This window comes from Felis catus, chromosome B1 (genome assembly GCF_018350175.1).
Source record: "Felis catus isolate Fca126 chromosome B1, F.catus_Fca126_mat1.0, whole genome shotgun sequence".
NCBI classification, from domain to species: domain Eukaryota; kingdom Metazoa; phylum Chordata; class Mammalia; order Carnivora; family Felidae; genus Felis; species Felis catus.
In genome coordinates this window covers 177,234,357-177,261,845 of record NC_058371.1, presented here as the reverse complement: position 1 = coordinate 177,261,845, position 27,489 = coordinate 177,234,357, and the positions used below count along the sequence as shown (strand labels likewise).

General features: G+C 36.6%; 1 long non-coding RNA gene across 1 annotated transcript in view; it reads right to left on the bottom strand.

Moving 5' to 3' along the window:
• LOC102902307 overlaps nt 1-25,603 on the bottom strand; it is a 44,258-nt gene extending 18,655 nt beyond the window's left edge. The window contains exon 1 of the long non-coding RNA XR_440189.4: nt 25,537-25,603. This is a non-coding gene — a long non-coding RNA (uncharacterized LOC102902307). The remainder of the gene's footprint in view (nt 1-25,536) is intronic.
• Between the last annotated feature and the right edge of the window lie 1,886 nt (nt 25,604-27,489).

The following is a 27,489-nucleotide window of genomic DNA, read 5'->3' as shown; positions in this document are numbered from 1 at the left end:
CCTAGCCAATTGACAATGGAATGAAGTGTTGATGGACCACAGGATGATGGAAACACATGACTATTCATGTATTCACTCATAATTTATTCCCCAGATGTGTATTTATTAAACAAATATGGATGTCAGATACTGCTGGGTTTAGGAATTAGAGCAATGACCAAGAGAAAAAAGGCCCTGTTCAAGTAGCTAAAACATTATATTGTAGATTGTATTATTGTTTGTACTTTTTCATTCTTCTCTTCCTTTTAAGAGGATTATACATACATTCCCAGTTGTTGTCATGAGACTTGTCCCTGACCCTCATGAGAGGAATAAAAAATATATATAATACACGTATACTCTAATCTCATTGATTTTGGTCTTGCTTTTGACTTGTTCTGGACAATGGAATGTGAGGAGACATGGTATGCAGCATGTCCAAGCAGAAATTTTAAATGTCACAAGTCTCTCCTTCTGTTACAGGAATACATATATTTGCACAAGAAGAATGATTTTAATTTAAGGCCTGGAATGTAATAACTTGTGAAACAAACGTATACCCTAAACGTAGACTGGCACAGAGACTAAATGTGGAACGTAACTGTAGCCTCCAGCAGCATACATGTAATACGATGTGGAAAAATAACCTTTATTACAAGCAATTATTATTTGAGATTGTTTGTTACCACAGCAAAGTGGACAAGTACAGATAATAAATACACAAATAACCCTTCTGAAAGTGCTAACCTCTGCGCAGATAATTAAGATAGTACAATCGCATAAAGATGTGTAATTGATACTTCAGATTTGGTGGTCAGGAAATGCCTCTATGAAAGATGACATTTATGCTGAGATGTGCCTGATAAGTCATCAGTTAAAGACAGAAAGAAGAAACGAGACTTTTTTTTTCTTTTTAATGGGAAATCCATTGCAAATATCCTTGAGCCAAGAGTGTAATCCAAATGAGTTTGATGAATTCAAGGACACTAAGTCCAGTGTGGCCTTCTGAGCATAGTGGGTAAGGAAGAATGACAAGACATGAGCACATGGAAATAGGCAGACACCAGTTCATGTAGGGTTTTACAAATCAGGTTCAACAGTTTGCATTTTATGAGAAGTCACTGGAAAGGTTAGAGCAGAAGAGGCATGTGACCTGATTTCCATTTTTAATAGATTACTCTGACAGCTATTTTGACAACTGGTTTTAAGAGAGCTAGAGTAGAAACTGGGATGGACATATTTGAAACTTAAATTAATCCAGAGAAGATGTGGTGAGTTGGTTGGAATTGGTGAATAATTTAAATTTCTCCCCTGCATATTCAAATAGGTATGTCCTCTAGATTTCTGCGTGCATTAATTTTTTTTTTTCTCTGAGCTAAGGTGATCCCAGAGAACCTTTTTACAAGTGGTATGGCTTGCTTTATTTAAAATTGTCTGACTAGTTTGGGTCAAATTTTGTCTACGTTAAACAAGGTTAGATATCCCATTTACGGGCAAAGTCATTTTATTTTATATTATGATACTGAAGCAGCATTTCCATAGGTTCTGCTGCTACCAGACTGTTTTATTATCTGGGCCATATTAGACCATGCTCTTATCTCACCATGAAGAATGGTGATCTACTTTCACCATTCCCTTTAGGATAAAATAGAAAATAATGTTTTTTGGCTGTCTTATTTTCTTTTTTATATTGAAAAATAAACATTGACAGATTTTAAAATCAGGTTGAAAACAATTGAACTGGCAAGCTTGGTTTTCTCCTGCATATTCTTGCTTTTGATAGCTCGTTTTTCAAGTGAAATGAAATGCTTCCGGTGTTTCTCATGGACCAAAAGACTTAATGGCAAAAATGGAAGAAGAAAGCATGAGGCACATGACATCCAGGCACCTGAACCAATTGCACATTTCTATGTTGCGGTGGAATGAATTGTGTCCCTTCAAAATTCATATGTTAAAGAAATACCCCCTCAATTTGTCTATATTTGGAATCATAAAATATCTATGAGGAAGGGTTTAAATGAGGTCATAAGGTGGGACCCTAATCCAATAGGGCTGATGCCCTTGTAAAAAGAAGAGACGCCAGAGCTCACTCTCTTTGCCACGTGGAGATGTAGCAAGAAAGCTGCTGTCTATACACTAGGAAGAGCACTCTCATCAGAAACCAAATTTACCAGCACCTTGATCTTGATTTTCCAGCCTGCAGAACTGTGAGAAATAAATGCTTGAGTTTAAGCCACTCAGTCTATGGTATTTTGTTATGGCAGCCTAAGCTGGTTGATACATATGCATTCTCAATAATTAATAGTTTTAACCAACTTTCCATTTTTAATTTTTTTAATGTTTATTTATTTTTGAGAGAGAAAGAGCAAGCCCAGCGGGGGGAGGGGAAGGGAGGAGAATATAGGATCCAAAGTTGGCTCTGTGCTGACAGCAGCAAGCCAGATGTAAGGCTCCAACCCATAAACTGCAAGATCATGACATGAGCTGAAGTAGAACGCTCAACCAACTGAGCCACTCAGGTACCCCCCAATTTCCCATTTTCATGAGAAACAAAATAATCATCATAGCTATTTCTTTGTAGGCTCAGAAAAAAATTGACAACCAAAAGCTCTGATGACAACTTAATTTACCTACTTTCTTATTGTTTAATAAAATTTATTTACACCTGTACGGTGTTCAGAATAATTTTAGAGATGAGATTGAGTTTTAGTATTAAAAAACATTTTGAGGGGCACCTGGGTGGCTCAGTTGGTTAAATGTCCGACGTCAGCTCAGGTCACGATCTCACAGTTTGTGGGTTCGTGCCCTGCATCCGGCTCTGTGCTGACAGTTCGGAGCCTGGAGCCTGCTTCGGATTCTGTGTCTCCCACTCTCTGCCCCTCCCCTGCTTACAGTCTCTCTCTCTCTCTCTCTCTCAAAAATTAAAAAAAAAAACATTAAAAAATTTTTTGAAATTTTCTATTACATAATAATTTAGAATTTCATATATCTCCCTTATTTCTAGCTTTCAAAATTGCTGGCTCCATAATATATTTTCTTTACCTTTGCATCCTTACAGTTCTTTATGTTTTTACCCTCTTCTTGTCATATTTATGCCCCCATGTTACATTGGTTTTTGATGGAGAAAATCCTCTGCTTCCTTCTTTGTGCTCTTCATGTGGCAGATTCTTCAATCAGCTATCCCACAAATTTTGTAATGTTAACTCAGCTTTTAATGAATGCTAATTGATTTTTCCATAAGGCTTTTAAATTAAATGCAGGCAGCTTAAGTTATGGAACTCTTAAGGTTGTACTTCTTAAAAAAAAAAAAATATATGGGTCACTTAAGCATTATCCCTGAGCATGTTTTTCTCAATGTCTCTATTATAGTCTTTTACTCAGTAGTATTTTTCCTGAATTATTTTCATGTTTCTAAACAGCTTTCCTACTCTTTTTTTTTTTTTAAGCTTACTGTTATTTATTTTGAGACAGAGAGACAGAGCGCAAGTGGGGGAGGGGCAAAGAGAGAGAGAGAGACAGAATCCCGAGCAGGGTCTGCAATGTCAGCAGAGAGCCTTACAAGGGGCTCAAACTCATGAACCGTGAGATCATGACCCGAGCTGAAGTCAAGAGTAGGTCACTTAACCGACTGAGCCACCCAGGCACCCCTGTTTTCTTACTCTTTAAACTCGAAATGTCCTAATAGTAACAAACATCAGGCGTTTTTCGTATATTTCCTTTCTTTGTTGTCATAAATCCAACAAACTCTGTACAGTCCTTTCAACAAAAACAAGAATGCTTCCAACTTTTATTTATTTTCATCATTAATATAAATACATTTTCTCTTGATATCATTATTTACTCCCAAACCAAAACCATAACACAAAATTAGCATAATAGCTTCAAAAACTATTAGAGATTGAACATTTGAGGTAACCTATTCAGCATATTCAGGCTATGGCTTCGTTTGTACACAGAACATATTGATTGACTTATTAATACAGTATTTGTCTCTAAATACTACAAAAAAAAAAATCCACTCTATTTCCAGTGAATTGCTTACACCAGAATCAAATGAACTGAGTAGAATGTCTCAAAATATCTGATGTTTGAAAGGCCATTTCTGGGGCACCTGGATGTCTCAGTTGGTTAAGCATCTGACTCTTGGTTCTGATTTAGCTCACGCTCTCATGGTTCCATTTGTGATATCGAGCCCGTGTTGGGCTCTGTGCTGACAGCATGGAGCCTACTTGGGATTCTGTCTTTCTCTCTGTCTCTCACTTTGCCCCTCTCCAGCTCGTGGGCACCTGTGCCCAGGCTCTCTGCCTCAAGATAAATAAATAAACTTAAAAAAAAATGAAAAGCTATTTCTTTCATGACTCCTTGCTGCTTCACGTCCATCTGCTGAAAGCATCATGGACTCATAAGATTGCATGAATTAAATAAGTTAATACATATAATAAGCACAGTGTCTGAAATATAGTAACTGTATATGGATAGCAACAATCATTGTCTCTACCACATAGGTCTTAACAATGGTTGTCTCTACCATAACGTTGAGTAGAGTGCCATGTTGAGTACCACAAGGTTGGAGTAGAGTGACATGGCAGGATATCAATAAATTCTGTTGAATTGACTCCTTTCTTTTTAGTACAGAAGACAGTTTCATCTTTGGTTTTACTTTATCAGTTAGAAATATGAGAAATACATGAGGAATTGCTTTCCAGTTTTACTTCTTTCTACCTCGTTTAAAGACCACCTGGCAAATTCATTGAGTTTACCATTTGAAAAATTCATATGAAAGCAATTCTATTAGGTACCTTCTCATCCAAGACATCACTTAATTTAATAGATGGAATTCAAAACCTGAAATTGAGCCAAAAATATTCCTGAGCACACTATTCAGCAGATACTCTCAAAGGACCAGAAATGTGGGCAGAGGAAGTTGTTAGGCAAAAAATTTGAACCTGAAAATCCTAATAAGTCATATCAAGGAGTCTTGCCTTAAACCTCTTACATTTCCATATCACTTTGGCTGCCCTGCTTCATTTAGGTATGAAAAGATTCATAAAAACAGTAAATATTGGAGATTTAAGAGACTTAAAATTGTGCAATTCAATTTCACTTTCTAGACAAATAAACTGATATTAAGAGATTTGACTTTTTTGTTTTTTTTCTTTTTTCCTTAGCTAATGTTCAGGCAGAGCAAGGACTAGAATACAGAACTCTTGATTCCTGGGTTAGTGCTCTTTGCTTAAGAGCATATTAGCCCATTGACACTATCACATCAGGAGTTTTGGGGGGGAGCTTGATATCATGATGTAGAACTGAATTTAACTGATATAAGACTTAAAGTAAAACATGTAATAAGATACCTAGACGTGTTATAAGTTTCAAAGTTATTTCTATGGTGCAGAAGATTCTCATTCTCTTCCCTCCTGAATTTTTTATTTCCTACCCAGTAAGAGTCTGGTGCATAAATGTTGGCCAGAAATATTTGTTGAATAAATAAATGAGAATCAGTTGGCTTTGGTGCATCATATTTATGGAGGGGTTCTGAGAAAACACAGAAAGCAAAACACACTAATAAAAATCTTTGTCATTTGTGAGATTTCCTTTCTCAGTAGTGATCTCACCACAATCCGTAAGAATACAATCCTGGGCGGGTGTGTGTGTGTGTGTGGGGGGGGTGGGATACATGTTTCATGGATGTGTTATACGTGTGTGTGCATTTTTCGAGCAGGCCAACAAGCATGCATGTTTCCGTCTGGACTCTGCATTTGCTATGCCCTACGTCTCCTCTTTTCCCCACATGTCCCCTGACTTATTGGGAAAAATGAAGCAGCTGCACCAGAGAAGTCTTTGGTCCCTTCTAGCTGTTGCATTCCCTGTGATTCTCATATGCTATACTTCTAATTAAACTCCTTGATGCTAATTAAAAATGAGAGTAGAACAAATGCCACTAGCTGAATCCAGACTCTCTCCCGTCAAACTTAGCGAGCTTTTCAGGGCTGGGCTTTTGGATGTTTCTTCTAATTAGGATTCCACTGGCACTCACACCGTGTCATTTGTATTTTATCATCAGTTTCACAAAAATAATTCCAGATGATAGATCAGAAAATACCTGTCTTCTCTAAAGTCCTCAAAATCAGAAGACTTTTTTTTTTTTTTTTTTTTTTTTTTGGCAGGGCTGCGGTGTCCTAACCGGTGTTTTGGCATATGGTGTGATGCAGTGTATAATTTGGCATGCTCTGTCTGTCAGCCTGTGGTAACCCTTCGGCATTTTATTTCTGCAGGAACCAAGGACGATGGCAAGGGCGGCATGTGGTGACCAACAGGAAAATAATCATGTTAACTCCTGACTCTGCAAAAACTCAACACGTGGCATTGTTATTAGCATTTTCTAAGGAACCAACATCTATTAAACGGACGTGTGTTTCATTATGTTAGATTGCTTCTGGTTGGTTGGTTCTTTCTTCCATTAAATTTACCAAAGAATGTACTGTGGCGGTGTGAAATTGGAGGTCGGTCAACCGATCAGCATCACCTCTCTGCTTCATGCACTAATAATTTCAACTCATATATTTGCTAGTTTTGCTATTCTCCCCTGCAATTAGAAGGCCATTTTTTCTTAATATTTTATATCAACTGTCTATGACATTTTTTTCTTTCATTTGAAAGGAAATATAATATGAAAAAAGCCAGTTTGCCAAGCTTATATTTTGTGACAAGGATGATGCATGTAGTGGGAAAAGGAATGTAGAAATGTGAATATCCTGAATAAAGAAACATTAAGCTATCATTTCTTATCTTGAAAAAAAAAACGTTTTTAAGATGACTCAACCTTTGCTTTAGGAGAACACGATGTCACATTATTATTCCCTCCAGTCTTTTTAAGAAGGGAACATATACTCCCCTTTCTCTTAGAGGAAGAAGAGCTGTATAATCGAGGATCAACGAGTAATTTTAAGGCCTTTAAATAAAAGGCAAAAATGTAATACCTAATGAATTTGTGTGTTATTTACTGGTGAGATGATTATTTTTCTCTTCCTCCGTAGTAATATATATAGCAACATCTTAGAAACACTGCGACCTGGAAGTGTTTTTCTGCATGCAGGTTTTCCAGTGAGAAAATTGAAGACCAAATAAATCACTTAAAATGATTTCTATTCTTTGAGCGATCTTTGTCCAATCTATGGAGGGACAGATGAAGTTAGTTAAAACTGGAGTAAGAAGACCAACTAATTTTTTTAAAGTTTATTTATTTGTTTACTGAGAGAGAGAGAGAGAGAGAGAGAGAGAGAGAGGGCCAGTGGGGGAGAGGCAGAGAGAGAGGGAGACACAGAATCTGAAACAGGGTCCAGGTTCCAAGCTGTGAGCACAGAGCCGGAGGCGGGGCTCGAACCCACGAACCACAAGATCCTGCCCTGAGCCGAAGTCAGATGCTCAACGACCGAGCCACCCAGGCGCCCCAAAGACCAACTATTTTGAATCCCACTGGCAAAGGAAGGATTTCTTAATCGGAAGCTTTAGCAAGTGGTAACAAAGCCCTACATAGTCCCCAACGTGTGCTTCTGGAAGATCTCAATCTTCAGAACTCATTAAATATTTATATACTCACTATAATTTATGTAGGAATATAATACATTTTCCCAGCACTAGTCTCCCAATAACTTGAAAATATTTACAAGCAGTTTACCTACAAATAAAGGTCAAGTACTGTGAAAGATAATGTCTGCAGAAATCGAAGTCAAATGATCAAACTGCATAAAGTACAAGAAGAATTTGAAGAGGTAAAATTAATTTTGGATTCCTGTTCTTATCCCACTTTCACTTTACGGCCCCGTGCCTCATTCAATATACAGATGTTTGAGGTGTAGGCAGACACCCTCTAAAGGGAATAATATCGTTTTCACCCTTGCCTTGTAGAAACTAGTTTGAGCACAGTCACACGAATAGTAGCTTTGACAAGAGATCTGGGGTGTGAAAACTTGTAATGGCTCCCAAAATCTAAGAGGGGAGGGCCAGGTCACTTCTAACCTTTATGGATTCCAGTATGGACTTTTATGTCTATGCCGCAATGGACACTTGCTATAGAAGACAGTCTATGTAACAGATATTCTTAAGTCTGATTTAGTGTTTATTCACCATATCTAGTTGCTCCATTAGCAGGAAATTTAGCCTGAGAGCCACACAGTCACCAAAAATTCTATTTCATTTGTTCACCCTCTTAGAGCAAGTGATCCCTTATTTTGCTTTTTCCTTGTATCTAATCAGTAGGGGACTTTGGGAAGTATGTGTCACAGCAACAGAAGCTCAGGCTTATCTCATCATCATTTATGGAAAATTGAGTTGGCTTTTCCATTCAGTCTCTCAAGTTACCTAAGCATAACCAAGCCTATGTTGCCAGTCAAGTCATGACATTTTTAGAGACTACTGAAAAGCCGAGGGTCCTTGAGAGATTATTTGGGATGACTGCTGAGCCTGGCAGTCCTGAGGAATGGCAGACTCCAGGGATGGCAGTGAAAGGCAGTGTAGATGTTCCAGTATCCTGACAAGACTCTTGCTCTACCTGGCTCTTCTGTGTCTCTTTTCACCCAGAACAGCTTCATCTTCCTGTGATCTTCCTGACGTTCCTTCGGTGAATTCCATTTTTGCTTAAGATAGAGAATATTTCTTTGATTTCCAACCAGGAATCCTGATGACTAGAGGTGATGTCAAACAATCTTGAAGAGTCAATAGAGGAGAACCTATGAAAGCTTATTTATGAAATTCCCAAAAGCAGGCTGGTTGCAGCCCAAAACAGGACGATGAGAAGAAGTATTCTATAGTTCAGCAGAGAGTAAGCAAAGTGTCAAAAAATAAGATTCATACATGCTTAGGAAAGGGCTGTTTGTGATGGCTATGAATCCCGAAAAAGAGAAAACTTTATTCAGTGCCTCCTGTGTGCAATGAGAGTTCTCCATGGATAGAACGATGCCTATAATTTGAGTCATCAGATTTGAGTCATGTCTCTGTGTAACTTTAGGAACAAATTCTAAGTGATACAGTGGAGATGGTTCTAAAACAGACTCTCACTTTTGCAGGGATTAGTAAGGATACAAAAATCTGAACTGTAAGGCTACTGCACGCGTTAAGACTTGTTTTTGTTTTGCTGCTTAAGCAGTGTTCATTTTATTAGACAAGAAGGAAGAAGCCAGGATGTCCAATCTCAAGAAGCTTGAGTAACCGAAGCCAACCACATAGACAGCTAAGATACTAGCGAGAAAATGTGAAATGATAGAGCCCAAAATATCTTAAAGTATAACGAGAACTCATAGGCTGAGGAGACTCACAGTCAGAAGATCTAGACTAGGTTTTCGAGAATGCCAGAGCATAAACCTTTTGAACTTGGAAGTGAAGATTGTATGTGCTCTGCCTGTGGTTTTTACATTTCTTTTAGTCAGTATGCACGATCATATTGCTTGAGGACAGTCAAGTAAGTCAGACACATTGGATTTCCACAGTTTTAATGGTTTATTTGCCCTCTCTTCCCTTTGGAATTTTTGAAATGAAATGAAATCTTGGATGATTGAAGTGATAACAGAATTCAAGTCTCACTGTAAATTATATGGTTCATTTAACATGAAATAATTCCAAATAATAAATGAACAAATACTCTTGTTTCATAGTAAGCAAACGCAAGTTTTGCCTTGTCCATTGGAAAATAAATGTCTAAACATTAAGTGAAAAAACCAAATAAGGCATCAGTAGAAGGAAATTAGTTGTGTTGTTTCTATAATAAGGGTCTTAAAGTCAATCGCTTATTAAAATTCTCAGAAAGCTTGATTTTTTTTTAACTTATCAAAATTCTTTTAAGATTTATTTGGTCTATTTATGAGTGCTTTGAGGACTTAGCTCTGCAGCGACATCTTATGGAGCTGGTTAGCTTGCACAACCATTTAATAACGTCTGGCAGAAGTGATCATTGTTCGAACAGATTAGATCCAAATAGAATCCCTGCTTGTGCTTTGAATATGGAAGTAATTAAACTGATGCCGCCAGCACTTGTTTTTCTTCTCTGTTGTTGCTTATCGAAAATTTCTTTATCATGGCAACTGTATGATTTTTAAAACACTCTCTGGTATGTGTTGAGATCTGCAATTCTCACCACATATTTCCAAGCTATGATAGAAAGGGAGAAAGAAGCTGTTGAATAGCGAAATGAGACAGCAGTAAAAGATCACAGTACAGCTGGTGTTTGTTGGCAAGAGTTTCCACTTAAAAATTTGCAGCAGTGCAAATGCCTTTACTATTATTGGCGCTTTGCACTGATTGTGACCACCAATAGGAAAAAAAAAGAAAAAAAAAGAAAAAAAAGAAAAAAAAAAGGAAGTTGAAGTATTTGAAACTTAGAGAAACAAACTGTGAAATTCCCTTTAGCATATAAATTTAGTCATTTCTTCTTCCAAGTGTGTTCTTTTGACAGGACAACACACTGTATTAAACCCTCGAAGAGGAAAAGTGGTTCTTATTTCATATTTTTGTGATTGGATTTACATCTCAAAAGAGACCTAGATTTCAAATCCAGTTTATAGCATCTCTTCAGAATGTGCTAGAGGTGAAATAATTCATGATTTCGATATCATCCCTGAATCATTTGTTAAATTTTCAGTATGTTTCACATTTACATTCAGATGTGCTAATTGAAAGAAACTTCACTTGGCAGCAGAAGCTTTGTAGGTAGTAAGAATTCACTCGGTGTTTAATATATGTGAAACAAATAAAGTTCATCGTAGGAGTACAAACTCTTAAGTAATTTCCAAGTGGATTCAGAAAGTGACGCCATGATGAAGAGGAAAAATTATGAATTGTCTGATACTGACAATTCTATTAAATGTTGTTTGGTCAGTGAATGTAGTACTGGCTGTATTAAATACAGCACTGTACCTGACTAAGAAAAGGAAATTTCGTTATGTATCTAAGAGCACATTGCAACTCTTGTATACCATTACGATCACTGGTGAGTAAAGAGCATGGTCAACTTTTGTCTGGTAGCCGGGACTCTGTTCACTTATGAATATTGCCAGTGTGCCTGGTTAATTATGACTGTATCTTAAGAACCCCGAGCATTTTCATGGGCATCATAAACACTCTTTGAAAATAATGTATTTTTCAAAGACCATGTATCCAGTGACAAGATAAATCGGAGGTTCTACATTCCAGAGATCCTCTGGAGAATAAGAATTGCATGTTTTTATTTTCCAGGCCCATCAATTAGAGAAAAAGCTGAGTCTGTAACTTAAAATTGCATCCTGCATCATGAGACACAGATAATACATTCTTTTCGAGATTGGTTTGTGCCTCAAACATATCTATGTCCAATAAGGTTTATTGACTTTAATTATTCAGTTAAATTGGTAGAATTGCCAGAAACAGAAAAATTTAAAAAGTTGAATTGGTTGGAGATGGGTTGGGGGAAATATGATGACTTTGAATTATTATGTGATCTTGAGGTAGCAATCACTCATCCAAATGGACAATGTAGAAACCAGTTAGCAATGTGAAACTGAATTTAGGATATATATGGGACAACAGTTACATAGAATTGAGAATACTCTAAAGAGGAGTGTGAGTTTCAGTGTACCGTAGGATATATCATAGAAAGAGATGACTATAACACCAGTAGTCCAAATGGTAGACTATGACAGACATGGAATATTTGTGTCAAGATGCCGTATATATCTCCTTTGTATAAGCACCACATTACCATTTCATTAGTTTGAAGAACTTGAATTAGGAGAACTGATTCAACCCTGATATGAAGGAGTAACTACTGGTAGGAAGTAATAAATACTTCGGGTCAAAGTGACATCTTTGTATACAGAAAATGAAGCAACTCAACACCAACATGAGCATATGATACCAAATGGGCCCATGTGACCAAGATGATATCAATATAAGCATGTAGACCTCGAAGGTCTGAAAACATTTAAATTGGAAACTTTAAGATATAAAATTTCTTCTCTTAAAGTCTGCAATCATGGATAACTAGCAGAATTGGACTACCCACCATTATAAAAATCATAAAGAAAAATAAATTTGCTTCAAATGGCAGATAGGAAAGATGCAAAGGAAATATATCATCACTAGAACAAAGAAGGTTTTACCACTGGCTTTTTTTTTTTTTTTAGGATGTAGATAGGAAACAACATTTGGCTTTATCCATTTTTTGAGAGATAATATAACACTGAATCAAGTGGGGGAAAATGACAGCTTTTTCTATGCCAAAATATTTAAAAAAAAAAACAAATAGGAAGGCAACTGGAAGAAACACATAAACTGATGGATTCCAACATTCTGTTTCTAATTGGCTAATTTCATATTAGCAGTTTTACATCTTTTCTTCTGATGTGAATCATCATGGGGGAAGAAAACAAGGCAAATGATTTCCTGGCTGAGAAAAACATCTTTGCTTCATTACATAATTTTAATTTGCTCTGGTTTCTATTCTGAACACTGAGAACTCAATAGAGAAAATGTTGCTTTTTAACACATAACTATGTGCATTTACATAACTATGTACATTTAAAATGTTGAAGAGCTGACTTCCATCCCATCCCACTTGTCAGATCCTGCTCCCCCAAGCCTTTCAAAGTTGAAATCTGTGATGTCTGTCAAACGCAGAGTCAGTCCTATCAGTTATTGAGATAGTCTTTTCCAGAGAACATAATGTATCTGCGAGCACAGTCTTAACTTCAACTGGGCCTGGAGAGAGTCTCGCAGCCAGAGTCATAGAATTTATCTAATTAGGGAGGAGTAAGCCACAAGTACTTGTGAAGTGGCTGGTACTAATATTAACACAAGCTCTAATAAGAGCTAACCACTTAATAAGTGTTTACAATATATGGAAATTCACAGAATATTTTCCTTACAGGATTGGGAGAACAAAAATTGAAGTACTAATCCAGTTATGGAGAAAATCCCCTGTAACAGCTCAAAATTTAAATTGGTCTCAGAAGGCCTAGACATGGAGAGTGAGGTAAAGCTAGAAACAGATCAGTCCTCACAGGGACTAACCCTCCAATTCAAATACTTAATCCTTTACTTGATTAACGTGATTATTGCCCTTAGGCTACCAGTCTGGCAAAAGCAAATTTAATTAAACTTCTAAGGGAGATAACATCATACAGAACCTCAAATTATCTCAACAATTTTATATTCACAGTGACCATAACCCAGTAGAAAAACTAACCAAGCATAAGAGGAGACAACAGGCATAACCACAAAGAAAAAACATGGGTAACAAAAAAGTATCCCTTCAAATGACTTCAAAATATTAAAAGGCAAGAATGAAAACTTTGACACAGAACTAAGATCAATAAAAAGAACAGGGAGCAAATGAAAATTCTACAGTAAAAAATAATGTACAAAACTTTTATTTTTTTAAGTGTATTTATTTATTTGAGAGAGAGAGACAGAGAGAGAATCAGAGGAGCAGAGAGAGAGGGAGAAAGGATACCCCAGGCAGGCTCTGGGTGTGTGAGCTCAATGCTCTATCCCATGAACCCTGAGATCATGGCCTGAGCCAAAACCAACAGTCCAATGCTTAACTGACTGAGCCATTCAGGCACCTCTAAAGATGTCTATTTTTTATGGGGCACTGGCAGAACCTGTGTGGTGTTCTCTCTCCCTCTCTTTCTGTCTCCCCCACTCATGGTCTCTCTCTCTCTCTCAACATACATAAATAAACATCTTAAAAATATATAAAGAAAGCTAGTTTTTACAAACCAATTTATGGGTGCAGTGCAATCCTAATAAAATTTCCAGCCATTTATTTTAAATGGAAATCAACACTGATGCAACTTTTTTCTAAAAATGCAAAATATAATAATATCAGGGCAAACTAAAGGAGTAAAGTATGATGACTTAATCTAGATCACAATACTTCGTAAGTATTCCCTCTTAAGCAGATTTCTCAACCATGTAATGATTGACAGTTTGAGCAGAGTAGTTTTTGTTTGGGGAGGCTATCTTGTGACTGGAGGATGTTTTTCCACATCCTTATCTTCTACCCACTACAATCTGGTAGTAACCACCCTCTCGAGTTGTCACATACATAAGTGTTACCAGACATTGCCAAGTGTCCCCTGGGAGGTGGCTTCACCCTTGGTTAAGAACCACTACCCTAGAAAATTCATGTATTTATGCAGCAGAAACCATGTACAAGAATGTTATAAATATATTCTGTGTTTATATTTACCAAGAAACATAAATTAAAAAAACCCATAAACATTCATAGGGATAAAAATTCTAGTACATTATAACTGGATTCCATCAAACACGGACACTAAGCTAATTACAATTTTACACAAGTATAAAAATAAGTTGTAAAAGCAATATTTAGCAGAAAAAAGAGTACCTGCTCCATGATTCAAACACAGACAAGTTTAATTTATAAAAGTCTCATAAGTCAGTAGGGTGGTTATCTTTGTAGAAGGAGGAAAGAGAGGTAAGAGATTATAAAGAGACATTACTAGGTTCTTCAAGCTGCTAGTAGTTATCTATTTTTGACAGAGATTTTTATTACCTAGATTTGTTTTGTGTTAATACATCAAGCTCTGCAATTATTATATGAAGTTCTCTGTATGTATATATTAATTCAATAAAACTTTTAAAAGTTCTAAGTTCATCAACAATAAATATAATAAAGAAAAATAAACATAGACCAAGTGGGACAAATGGAAAATTCAAAGAAAAATTATGGGGAGATGTAAATATAATATAGTAGTAATTCCATTAAATGTAACTGTACTAAATTCATCAGTTAGAACCAAGCTTGTTACATATTAAGTAGTAAAACATGTTTATACAAGACACACCCTTAAAATAGCTAAGGAAAAAATATAAGTGAAAGGAAAAGAATGGAAAAATAAGTCAAAAAGTAATAAAAAAAATCTAGGATATGTTAAATCTTAAGGCAGAAAGCATTATTAGAGTGATATATACTACAAAATTATAACATTCTGTTCATGAGAAAGATATAACTATACTGATAAAATTAGATTACATTTAAAGCAAATATTGAGAAAACTACAAGGAGGAATAAAAGAATCCACAACAATTCTCTGAGTGTTTGATGAAAGGTAAAGCAGTAAAGTAAAAACAATATAAACAACACAAGTGACAATGCTAAAGTACTGATTATATGTTAAGGGAGCATTACACCCAAGGACTGCAGAGTATATATTCATTCCAAGCACGCATAGTACCTTTATGAAAATAATCCTCACGATATTATTCAACACAAAGTTGGGAATGATAATGGATGACCAGATAGGGTAACTCTTTTAAAAATTGCTTTTCAGAAGCTATAGATGAAATGAATATTTGTATGTAAATTTCTAGTTCATAGGACATGGTAGATATTCAATAATTGTTGAATTATTTTTCTTTCTTTTAATGCTGCACTTATAAATGCCTATATTCGTGTTTTCTTCTGTGCTGGCAATGAGATATGAATCTTGATGTGGAATCAGTAAAATTTTTAATCTACTCAATGTGAACTTCTAGTGATTATTTTATAAACTTTATGGATTGAAGTAGGCATTCTCTTCTGGACCTCAAAATAAGATTTTATATATCTTTTCTTTTAACTGGCACTTCCTTTTTGTTCTGTGGTCATAATTTTTTTTCATGATTTAAATTAGGTTTGGTGAATCTATATATATATTTTTAAAAATTTTTAATGTTTATTTTTGAGAGAGACAGAGACACATAGTGTGAGCAGGGGAGGGTCAGACACACACACACACACACACACACACACACACACACACACACAGAATCTGAAACAGGCTCCAGGCTCTGAGCTGTTAGCATAAAAGCAAAGCAATGTGGCTGGGGAATGTGGAGGGGAAGCAATGTGGAAGGGGAAAAAGAGAGAGAGAGAGAGAGAGAGAGAGGCAAACTAAGAAATAGACTCTTTTTAAATTTCTTTTTAATGTTTATTTATTTATTTTGAGAGAGAGAGTGAGAGCAGGGGAGGGGCAGAGAGAGAGGCAGACACAGAATCCGAAGCAGCCTCCAGGCTCCAAGCTGTCAGCACAGAGCCCGATGTGGGGTTTCAACTCATGAACAGTGAGATCACGACCTGGGCCAAAGTCTTAAGTCTTAAGCTGAAGCTTAATCGATGGAGCCACCCAGGCGCCCCCAGAAATAGACTCTTAACTATAGAACAAACTGATGGTTATAAGAGGGGAGAAGGTGGGGGTGGGGGAAGGGTGAAATAGGTGATGGGGATTAAGGAGGGCATTTGTGATGAGCACTGGGTATTGTATAGAAGTGTTAAATCACTATATTGTACACCTGAAAATATATTACACTATATGTTAGCTAACTGGAATTTAAATAAAAACTTTAAAAAAAGATATTTATTTGCATCATTGAAGACTGTGCTGTTGGCCAGTGATAGCTATATTCTTTCAGTGCTTACTCCTTGATCAAAGAGACAAATGATGATGACTCTCCTTGTATGTAGAATGCATCTGTAATTTAAAAGAACACAGGCCAGTAGGATGAAGTAGAATTCTCAGTTATAAAATTCCACAATGAATTTCTCTACAAAAACTATCCAATTCTTTTTAATAATGCACATTAAATATTTTTTACATAACCCAGTCTTTCAAAAATGTGTGTTCAAACCTTAAAGAGCATTAAAGAAATAAGCTAAAAAGTCCTACCTTGAAGTCAGATAAATTATATCTTAAACAGATGACCTATTAGCTAGGTTACCAATTTGTTTCAAATGCTCAGATGACTCATTTTGACCAGTGCTGGAGTACTTGGCTAAAAGTTAGCAAAACTTACTTTATATTCTTATCCCTATTCCCAGATTGCTCCTCTCTGCTTTTTTCCTATCAATTTATAGATGGAGAGAGAGAAAAGTGACTCCGTTTTTTTCAATCCAATGCATTATATATTCTGGGAAACAGGCACAGAAGCTTCTGTGACCCCAGGGATAGCTTAAATAACGACAATAACTATTGAAGGCAGAAAGTTGGGAAATTTCATCGCTACACGACCTTCCCAATGTGGTATGAATCATGCAAAATTCCACTCAAAGTTAGAAAATTTCACAAAGATTTTAGAAGCCAAATTGACTCTCTCAGTTATATCCCCTTTCCATTGTGACTGCACTGAGTAAACTGAAGATGAAGGGAACATCATTTGGAAGGACATGAAAAATCACCTTTTTATCTTTTTTTTTTTTTGTCCTTAATTTTGGTGCCTCTCCCTCTTTTTTTTTACATTGGAATTTTATATATTTTAGCATCTGGATTTACAGACATCGTGGCACATGGACTCCTCTCTCATGCCTAGCTTCTCCGGGGAATATTGAGGATCAACTCAAGTGACAAGTCAAACAGGGAAATGAGAAAAGGCAATGCTAAAGGAGGAGCAAATCTTGTATATTACCTAATGAGAAGGAGCTGAATTGTTTCGTTTTGGAATATCTATCGTTGAATTCTAGATGCTCATCTGATAAACCAAGAATACACTCTATGTTATTCCAAGGCCATACAAATTATCCTTATGGAAATGATAACTTGGAAACACAGTGCCATTTTAGGCCCTTACACGTGGTAATGATAGAAAAAGCCCCAGGATAAAATGGGAGAAACACGTCCCATTATCAACGTAACCTTACACAGACTATATGACCTGGGAAAGTCACTTAATCTTTATAGGCTATAACTATATCATAAAACGAAGTCAGTGAAGGATTGGACAAATTCTGGGATCTAATGCTCAAAACAATTACCAACTTTTACTCCTCACAAGTTGACACGCCATTTTATAGTTATTCTTTCCCACCCCTTACTAGAGAATTGTCTAACCTTTATCAGGGCATTTTCTGTTTTTTTTTTTTTTTTTTTTTTTTTTTTTTTCATTTCTCCCTCATACCTTGCAGTGTGAATTAGTCCACTTGACTGCAACTATATTTTTCATAGCATTCCGGGAAACTTTCCCTAGTATCCTCAAATGATCTTTAATCTGGGCTTCAAAGGTGATTTTTAAATTCAATAATTGCTTTTATTACACCCTATTCTTTTCTTTACATGTTCACTATCATATTGTAAGTAGCTTTGACTACAGCTTTGATTACTTTCTCACTCCCACACTTCCCACAAAAGGTGCTGGCACATGAAAATGGATTAATAATTATTTGTTCAAGTGGCATCGCTTTTGGACTCTGTGGGTCTTACTCTTTGGACAATTGAGCTTGAGTGATGCATGCAGAGCCCTAATAATAACAAAAATGCTCTTTTGTTTATATAATAAATAGGTTCTTTACACAACAAATCTGTTTCATTCCAATTTGCTAACATTCTGATTGTTTGGAGCAAATGTAAAATGGCCATTATATTAGAGATCACCAACTCTGTGATATTCTGGGACTATATAGTTCAGCTTTTACTGAAGAGTATTTTAGTTAATATACAAAGGATCAAAGAAATACCTGGCTGCATGCATGTCGGCAAATAAAAAGGAAACGATTGGCTCAACATAAAAAGGGTAGCATAGATTTGTAAAGTACATGCATGGTCAGAAAGGTGTATCAATTAGCAGAAATGAGTGTATTTCCTTAATTATAAAAATGATAGCTGTCTGGCTAACATAAACTCTCCCAACTTTCACTCATAGTTTCCATATGTACATTTGAGAAGAGGAAAGAATGAGAGTTAGGAGAGTTAGGATTAAGAATATTTAAATTCTATTTACCTTAAGTAAATGTGATGAGATTTAATTGGAAAACATGTTATATGCACATGTGAACATCCGTGGTAACATGAGTAGTCAAAAAAGAACCAGGAAAGACTGACTCGCTCTTGTTTTTAGCATTTACCTTGGATATTATTGTCTACATTAGAAGTTAGCTAGGTTTTCTGTTTGGGTCCTCTGAGAAGCAGATGCCAAGAAGAAAGTACTTGGCAAACTACTTCTTGGGGGAAAATGCCGGTGAAGGCAAAAGGGGGAAAGGAGCAGGTTTAGACAGGGAGTTTTCCAAGTCAGGTCTGCTCCCTGTGAAAGGATCATGGGAAATAAGGGAGATTGTGGAGGAGAAGCCTTGGTCTGCAGGGCAGCTCTGAGGAAGTCTCATCCAGGCTGATGGGACTGCAGAGCCAAGATAACTCATGAGATGGGTCCCACTTTTGGCAAGATTGCTCACACCCCAGTACACCCATGGCTCTCAGTCATCTGCCGGAAGCAGACTGGGCATGATTTTGACATGTGGGCTATGGCAGATCTAACGGTGCACGAGCTGGAGACCTTTTGAAGGGAGTAGAAGATTCTCACAAAGGGCATCCTCAGTGATGTACCTCCATGAGTGCCAGACCAGAACATCATAAATCGGATATGTTGCAGACTTGTTTCGATCTGTTCAGAATCATCTATTTGTGTACACTTCGGTTTTTCTCTCTACATGAATTCGAAAGAGAAAATAAATCTCCCAAGATGCAATGCAAACAGGTACTAGATGGAAATGGCTGTTGGTACATTGCGGTCTGACCATGACTTCAACAGAGAATTTGCTATATGGGCAGGAATAAAGCAGAAAATTCCTGCATGATCTTCCTGTCATGGGATCTAATATGGAAAGGCCAGTGTCTGTCAGTGATCCTTAGCAAAGTCAGAGACTATTTTCATTCCTAGAAGGAGGCAGTCATAACTCAGAGTCAAGAAGAGGCCAGTAGAAGAAAGACCTCAGTTACGCACAGCATTTAGAATAAAATCCAAACTTTTCACCTTAAACTGTACTTGCTTTCACTTTCACCTCTTTTTCTGAGCTCGTGTTTCACTTTCCACCTAGCTAAGCTGTTGACAATCACTCTGTTTTGTTTTGTTTTAAAATTTTCATAAGAAATGGAAGCTCTTTTCTAGACTGGAGACTTTGCCGTAAGTGTCTCCTCTTGTGAAAATACTTTCTAAGACTTTCATAGTTATGTATGTGCATGCTCTTTTTATATAGGACTTTGAAATCCATTAGGGCAGTAATAATATCGTTTTTTACATTTATTATATAGTCATTGTGTAGTAACACATATTTGTTGAGGGATTATGTAGTAGGCTGATGAATGCTGTGTATATCTCAATGTTTTTGATACGCATCACAAAATTCACAACCCTACCCTCCAGAAAGGTCATAAAATTTGATATTGCTAGCATCAGCTTATGAGAACACATATTTTCCTCTTCTTCTTAACAATGGATTTTATGGCTTTAAGAAATAGTTGTTCAAATAAGTGAAAATAATACTCATTGTTTTAATTTATATTTTGTTCAATTCTAGGTAGGTTGTATATTATCTCACATGTACTAACATTTGTATTTTTTCTATGGTAAATTACCTGCTCATCTTTTTTCTCCCCCTGCCTTTGTTTCTGTATATATCCAAAAATATACACCGGACAATTTAGATAAAATATATGGTATGTCTATAAAATAAAATTATATGAAACTATAAGAAAGAATGAGTAGATCATTCAGTGACATGGAAAACTATCCTTGACATGTTGAAATAGGACTTAGCTATTATTCAAGAAGAAAAAGATAAACCCATCAACCCACCCTCCCCTAAAAACAGGTTCTTCTGAAATCCTTAAAATATCTAAATGCCTGTGACATATGACTAAATTTCATTAGTATCTAGTGGACGATGCTAAGCCTTCCTTAAATAATTAAAATGAAATGATTTTCTGTGTCCTTGTGGAAAACAAAATTTAAAAAAGCAAAATAGTTCTATATGAAATGATACAAATAAGCAATCACTAGGTTTCTTAAAGCAATAACATGGAAAGTGCTTCGATTTTTCTGGGCCTTGGTTTCTTTTTTTTGTAGGTTCCTTCTGTGATTCTTCTGGTCTCCTGCTCTAATTACTTGTGAAACTTGTTCCTGGAATTTTCATTCTCTCACCTTTTCAAAGTAAGTAACTCTTTCTCACGCTTAGTCACCAAATTTGTTGAATCTTTGATAAACTGGGATAAAACACACAGTTTAAACACACACTCTCTCTTTGTCAGAATAAATAAATAAACATTTAAAAAAAGAATCTAACTTCTTTAGATATATAAAAGTCTGTAGATAAACAAAGATGATATTTGGAGATTTGTCAGCTTGGCTTCTGCTTATCTCTCATTTGGTTAAGAATTTAGAAGGAATGTTTTGTATAGAAGTCATTTATGTGACTTGTCATGCATTTCTGCCCAGAGTTGCACATACAAAATCATAGGGAGCTTAGTTGGCTTGTACTGCATATCTAGCCCTGGGATCAGAACTGGCCTCTCTGTTCCTGATGCCAACAGGAATTAACTTGCCTCACCTCCTTGAGCCAGATCTGGCTGGACCTCTACAATGGATGGGGAAGCAAAGAGGAATATGCAGAGGCCCAGGTTCCCAAGATTGTGTGATTCCATAAGAGAAACAGAAAAACCAACTGGCTTGGGACTGCACTTAGGCAAACTTCATGACTAACACAAGGGTAGTATATATATTTTCCTGGTGAGAATAGCTAGTTGAAAGTGTCACCCGAGGGGAGGACAGTCTGCCTAGGAGCCTCAATGGGGACTCCAGCCGGGCTATTCACTGCTGGGTTTCCCCAGCCAGAAGGTTGGATGTAACTGCCCGATTTGATGTATTAAGGCTTCTTGGCTCTTCTCTATCTCTCTCCCTCTGTATGTTTACTAAAATTGTTTAATTCCTTATATTCCCTTTCCCTTATAATGAATAAAGTTTTCCTCCACAAACTGAAAGTGTGGCTATAGTGAATTGTTATTATTCAAAACAAGGAAGGGCATGCTGTTAATTGAATCAAGTTTTGTCCTAACATCTGTTACATTAGTTGTGAATTGTTACAAATAATTGAAGGGATAATATATAGATGGAAGGATTGAAGCTTCTTTCTGTTGTTGCCAGGACAGGTAACTTAGGAATTATTGGTCCCATAGTGAGTATAGTCTTTAAGCATCTTTGATCTGTGTATTCTGCAGGTTTCTGTGTCATACAATATGATTATTATTTTTAAGTTCCGAGGCTCCGGCATGTGGCACTACAACTAAAATTGCATGGAGTCTGATCTTGCCAACTTGCTACTAATTACAAAACCATTACTTATGGGCTGCTGTCTGTTTGACCATGGACCTGAAGCAAATGCATGGGCCACAAAAAATAGACACATTTCAATAAAACGTAGGGGCTTAGCAAAAGTGGGACTCTGGATGCCTGCTGTTGCAATTTGACCCCAGCAAGGAAGATGCTGGCCAGGCTGGTAGAGTCCACCTTGGAGACAGACACACATTTCTGAAGGGATTCAGGAAAGGTACCATCCTGATGATGATGGGGCAGGGTGCTGCAGTTTGAATTTGCACTTTGTAGGCTTATCTTCCCCGGTTTGTGGCAATGATTCTGCTACATTGAAAACCTTGTGTCTTCAAGTACAGCCTTTTAGACATGAGAAATGAACAAATATGTGCCCCCGTTTCTGTGTTCTTTGCCTGGCTCTCAACCTGTACTTTGAACTACTAAATGCTGTGCATGTCTACCAAGCTTCTAGCTTCAAATCATCCGTGATAGGTCCAAGCAAGCAGTGCTACATCAGCTATGCAAATTCTGTTTCTTTTTCGTCAGGACATTTTGAAGTACCTTAAGGGTCAAGAGAAAGAATTCTAGGGAGATTAGTCCTCCAACTCAAGAGGCATCATCATACTATATGGTCACACAACATACACACATGAAATTTAATTACTTTTGGCTTCACTATGGCTTGGTATTTTTGTGGTACACGTTAGTTCCATGATACAAGAGCAGTATATTTAATTAATCAGCAATTTTAAAAGTGTTGAGTTCTTATTATAAAGGTTGTATGCCCTGTCCTGAGTAAACACACAGAAACAATTCAATAAATTGTATTTAAGGTGCAAAGACTAAAAAGGCAATTTCAAAGGCTTGTAGCAACTTGAGGTTGTTTGTATCTAGGAAACAGGTTTGAAAAAAGTATCTATGCCCATGTTTGGGAAAAAAAAGAGGTCCAGTAGTATGACGTTGAAGGATGTCAGTCTCAAAATAGCATAAGGTCACAAAGGAAGTGAACAGTAGCTGTAGGAAGTATAGAACAACCTTCCTGACCAGAATGATGAAATTTGAATTTTTGAAATAAGTTACTGTTTTGTTGGGAATATCAGAAATATCTTAATGCAAAAGCCTAGTAGAAGACCAAACAGTCTGCACTAAATTGAGTATTTTACACGTGCTGTGTGTTCCTTAAACGCTCAGTCATGCAGCAAAGAAGAAGACAAAGGCCCTATCCTTTAGGATTCTATATTCTCATGTATAAATTCCATAAGTAGAATGGGATTCTGACAAGTTATAAATGAAATGTTTATTGGAACTATAACTGACCAAAGAAAAGGAAAAAAAAAAAACAATAGAAATGAATGGTAAAGGACAGATTAGAATTTGGGATCAATGGCAGTCTCCTTGTAAACATTTATTAGAGCATACTAAGGGGCCATCGCTGGTTGGAAACTGATCATCAGGCTGATATTTCTTAAGATGAACTTTCTCTTAAGCTTGTATATTCTCAAAACACATTTGCATAAAAAATAAATATAAATAATAGGGGCGCCTGGGTGGCGCAGTCGGTTAAGTGTCCGACTTCAGCCAGGTCACGATCTCGCGGTCCGTGAGTTCGAGCCCCGCGTCAGGCTCTGGGCTGATGGCTCAGAGCCTGGAGCCTGTTTCCGATTCTGTGTCTCCCTCTCTCTCTGCCCCTCCCCCCGTTCATGCTCTGTCTCTCTCTGTCCCAAAAATAAATAAACGTTGAAAAAAAAATTTAAAAATAAATAAATAAATAAATAAATAAATAAATAAAAATAATGGCAGACTACCACTAAGAAATATTGTAATCTTCTTTGAAAAATGCTGGCTTTCAGAAAAATATGGAATTGGAATTATCATTATCTCTATAGCCGAGGTTATAGGAGACTTAAATTTTGTGGAGTTTAATTTCCAATTGAAGGAATACCTGTGGTATGACAAGCCCTGTGTAAGTCTCTAAGAACACAACATTGATGAGACACTTTGGCTGTTCTCAAAGAGCTCAAAGCATTATGGGAGGGTAAAAAGTACACCCAAAGTTTCTAACAGTATGTTATATGTTATGATAGAGGTCTAGAGAGGATGCTGTCATGGAGAGTCTTGATTGCATGCATAGTATTTTCTAATTTATTACAAATAAAAGCAGAAGTAGTAGTATGGATATTTGATAACAGGTAAGGTATAGACACTGACAAATCAGACAATTCCTGAGGACACCCTGGGGCGAGCCTGATGCATGTCAACACCGACTGAAAGTCATGGGCTACCATAATAACTTTTTGTCCGAAAGAGTAAGGTTTTGAGATCAATAGTGGTGAACACGGTAACTATTCTATATAGTGTAACTAAAGGAAATGCTGAGCACAAAGAAGATGAGTGGCAAATATCCATCAGCTGTGAATACTAGGTATAAATTGACGATACTGACTCCAGCAAGTAGCAGTGTCTTCAAAATTGTGCTGACGTGAGTATCCCATTGTGTTTAAACTCCTGTAATTCAATATGCTAGTGAAAAAGCATAACTCATTGCCAAAATATACTGGCTCACCGCTTTCATGACATAATATTATTACTTAAAAGAATCCTCAAACTTGAATTATATATTCCCAGTGCATAACTTTTTCAATAAATGTGATTTTGTTATGTCTATAGTCTAAAGTAAATATTACTGAGGATTTTCAAGGGAATAAATATGAAATAATTTCAAACGTAAGCCAATCACCTGAAACACAAGCATTTTATTTTTATTTTATTTTAGGTTTATTTATTTTTGAGAGAGAGCAAGCAAGGGGAGGGCGTGCAGAGAGAGAGGGAGACACAGAATCCGAAGCAGGTTTTAGGTTCTGAGCTGTCAGCACAGAGCCCAACGTGGGCTTGAACCCATGAACCATGAGATCATGACCAGAACCAAAGTCAGATGCTTAACTGACTGAGCCACCCAGGTGCCCTGAAACACAAGCATTTTAAATGTCTACTCATTCATACTTCATCAAGTTTCTCTTGCATCATGTCTTTTTTGAAAACTTTGCTGGTTTGTTTGCTTGTTGACTTTGCTTCATAATGTAGGCAGTGGGTTTTAATGAATGGAGGTTGGATTCATAATCTGACTCACCATGACCAATTTAGTAACTTTAAGTAGTTGCTTGACCAATATATGCTTTAAGTTTCTCCATCTACAAAATAAGGATACTGGCAGCAAACATTAGAAATGTTTTGCTATTAAAAATGATAAGTAAGACTCAGTGTGTGAAGGTGCATAGTAAGTGTCAAATAGTAGCTAAAAGTTATCCCTAAGACTGTTTTAAAAGACCTTTTTGCAAGGATTTAAAAAATGGCGCTTACCAAAATTATTTGCATTTGTTAACATTTAGTATTTCTTAGGTTTCATTTCTGCAACATAAACAATTGTTATAAGGAAGAAAAAAATCCTTCAGGGCTTACCTCTTGAAGGCTTGTTGTGAACGCACCCACACAAAATAATTCTCCTCACTTAGAAGAGCTTGTGAAGATTAATGAGTTGTTTCTTTGGGTTCAAGTTTTCCACATGCACAGAGTCCACTACGGTGATGTAATTAATTTCACAACACCAGGGTTTTGTCATCCAACATTCCCATGCCATGCAGCTATGATAAGTATTCTTTAATTAAACCTCAAAATTTGCCAGTGATGTTACTTAGTGCAGCTGGAGTACAAATACACCTCTGTGGACCCAAAGGTTTTAATATGCAGCTGAGAAGCTTGATAATAGAACGTTTACATGAAAGCCTTCTGAGTTGGTGTCCAAAGGTTTTAAAACTTTTCATAAATCCTTATATTGAAGGAAACAAAAATAAGAAGGGGTTTAATGAACTTGCGTTTCTGGTTATAACAGGGGACAACAAGGTACGCTCCCAGGTAAGGAGGGATGAACAACCTTCTTTTGTGATTCTCTTGCCCCCCTACCCCCACCCCCCCCATTGGCTTTAAAATCAGCAAGTTCCTAGAGTATCATGTTGCTGTGAATACAGCTAAGAAGCATCTTTCTCTTAAGACTTGTTTGCAAAGGAACAGTCCAAATAAGGTTGGTTTAATAGGATGTTGCTTGTTCTAGCTCTATTAATTTAGGAAGTATGTAGTCTGTGTCTGGCTTGGACTGTTGCACTGGGTGTTTCAGTCATGATTCAGTAACAAAATGAATATGCATATTCATTCGAAAGTTCAATAATGAGTGTGATTTGTCTTGTTCTTTGATTCAGAATTTAGTTCAAAACTCAACAAGTTGATAAAAATTAAGGTAAAGTAATTCAGTCTAGTTCAATGGACAAGGGCACAGGTTCCCATCTCCATCAATTATTAGTTATGTAATCTTAGATAAACTATTAAAAATCCCTTCTTTTTAGTTTATCTTTGAAATGAAAATAATAATTATATTTATTTCATAGAGTTGTTATGAAGATTAAAATACATAATAAAAAGTGCTTAGTCAGGTGGGTACAGAGCAGGCATTCTATTAATGGTAATGATAAGCATTTAAATGATAAGTAATGCTGAAAGTGGTAAGTGATGGGGTTTTGGAGTCATGGGGGTCCAGAGCTGAAGGCCAAGAAAGAATTGTTGAGACATTTTTGGTGCAAAAAAAAAAAAAAAAAAAAAAGGTGATTTTATTAAAGCACTGGGACAGGATCCTTGGGCAGAAAGGGTTATCCTGGGGTTGTAAAGAGTGACTGGTTATATACTATGGAGTTGGGAGAGACAAAGTCAAGAAGTTTCTTAAAGGGCTTTCCATATGCTAAAGACTCACAGATTACTGGAAGCCTACTTATTGTCAACCTAAGGTTGTTTTTCCCTCTAACAAAGCATTATCATTAAGATACTAGGGAGTTCTTGGAGATGAGGCTATTGATAAGATTGCCTTTTTCTTGTAAGATTCCTAAAATGTTTGTAAACTGATGGAGACTCTATCAGTTTACCCATTTGTTTTCTGTCCTTTCCTTTGTTCTTGGGCAGCCAAGATATCACACATATCCCACTTGTGGGGTGGTAGGGGGGCAGATGGGTTGAGGGATTGTTAGTTTGCGCTGCTCTCAGCTTGCCTTATGTTCCCTTGTCAGTAAGTAGGGATAGCACTAAGCTGAACTGCAAACAACTTTGTATGAATCCAATATATTGAGAAAATGGTAAAATCTGCTAAAAAAGTTGTATTTCCATCCTGGATACACTAGAGAAAGACAAAATGAAGGGCAGCTTTTTTTGTCCTCATACACCTTATTTCTTTTGCGTCAGGACATTGTTGTTCCTAGATAGTGAATTCTAGGCTCTTTGAAGGGAATTATGCTGGGAAGAAGAAGTGCTAGATCTACAGATGCTTCTTTGTAAAGAGGGATGGGTACAAGGTGCTTACTGGCAGAAATTTTG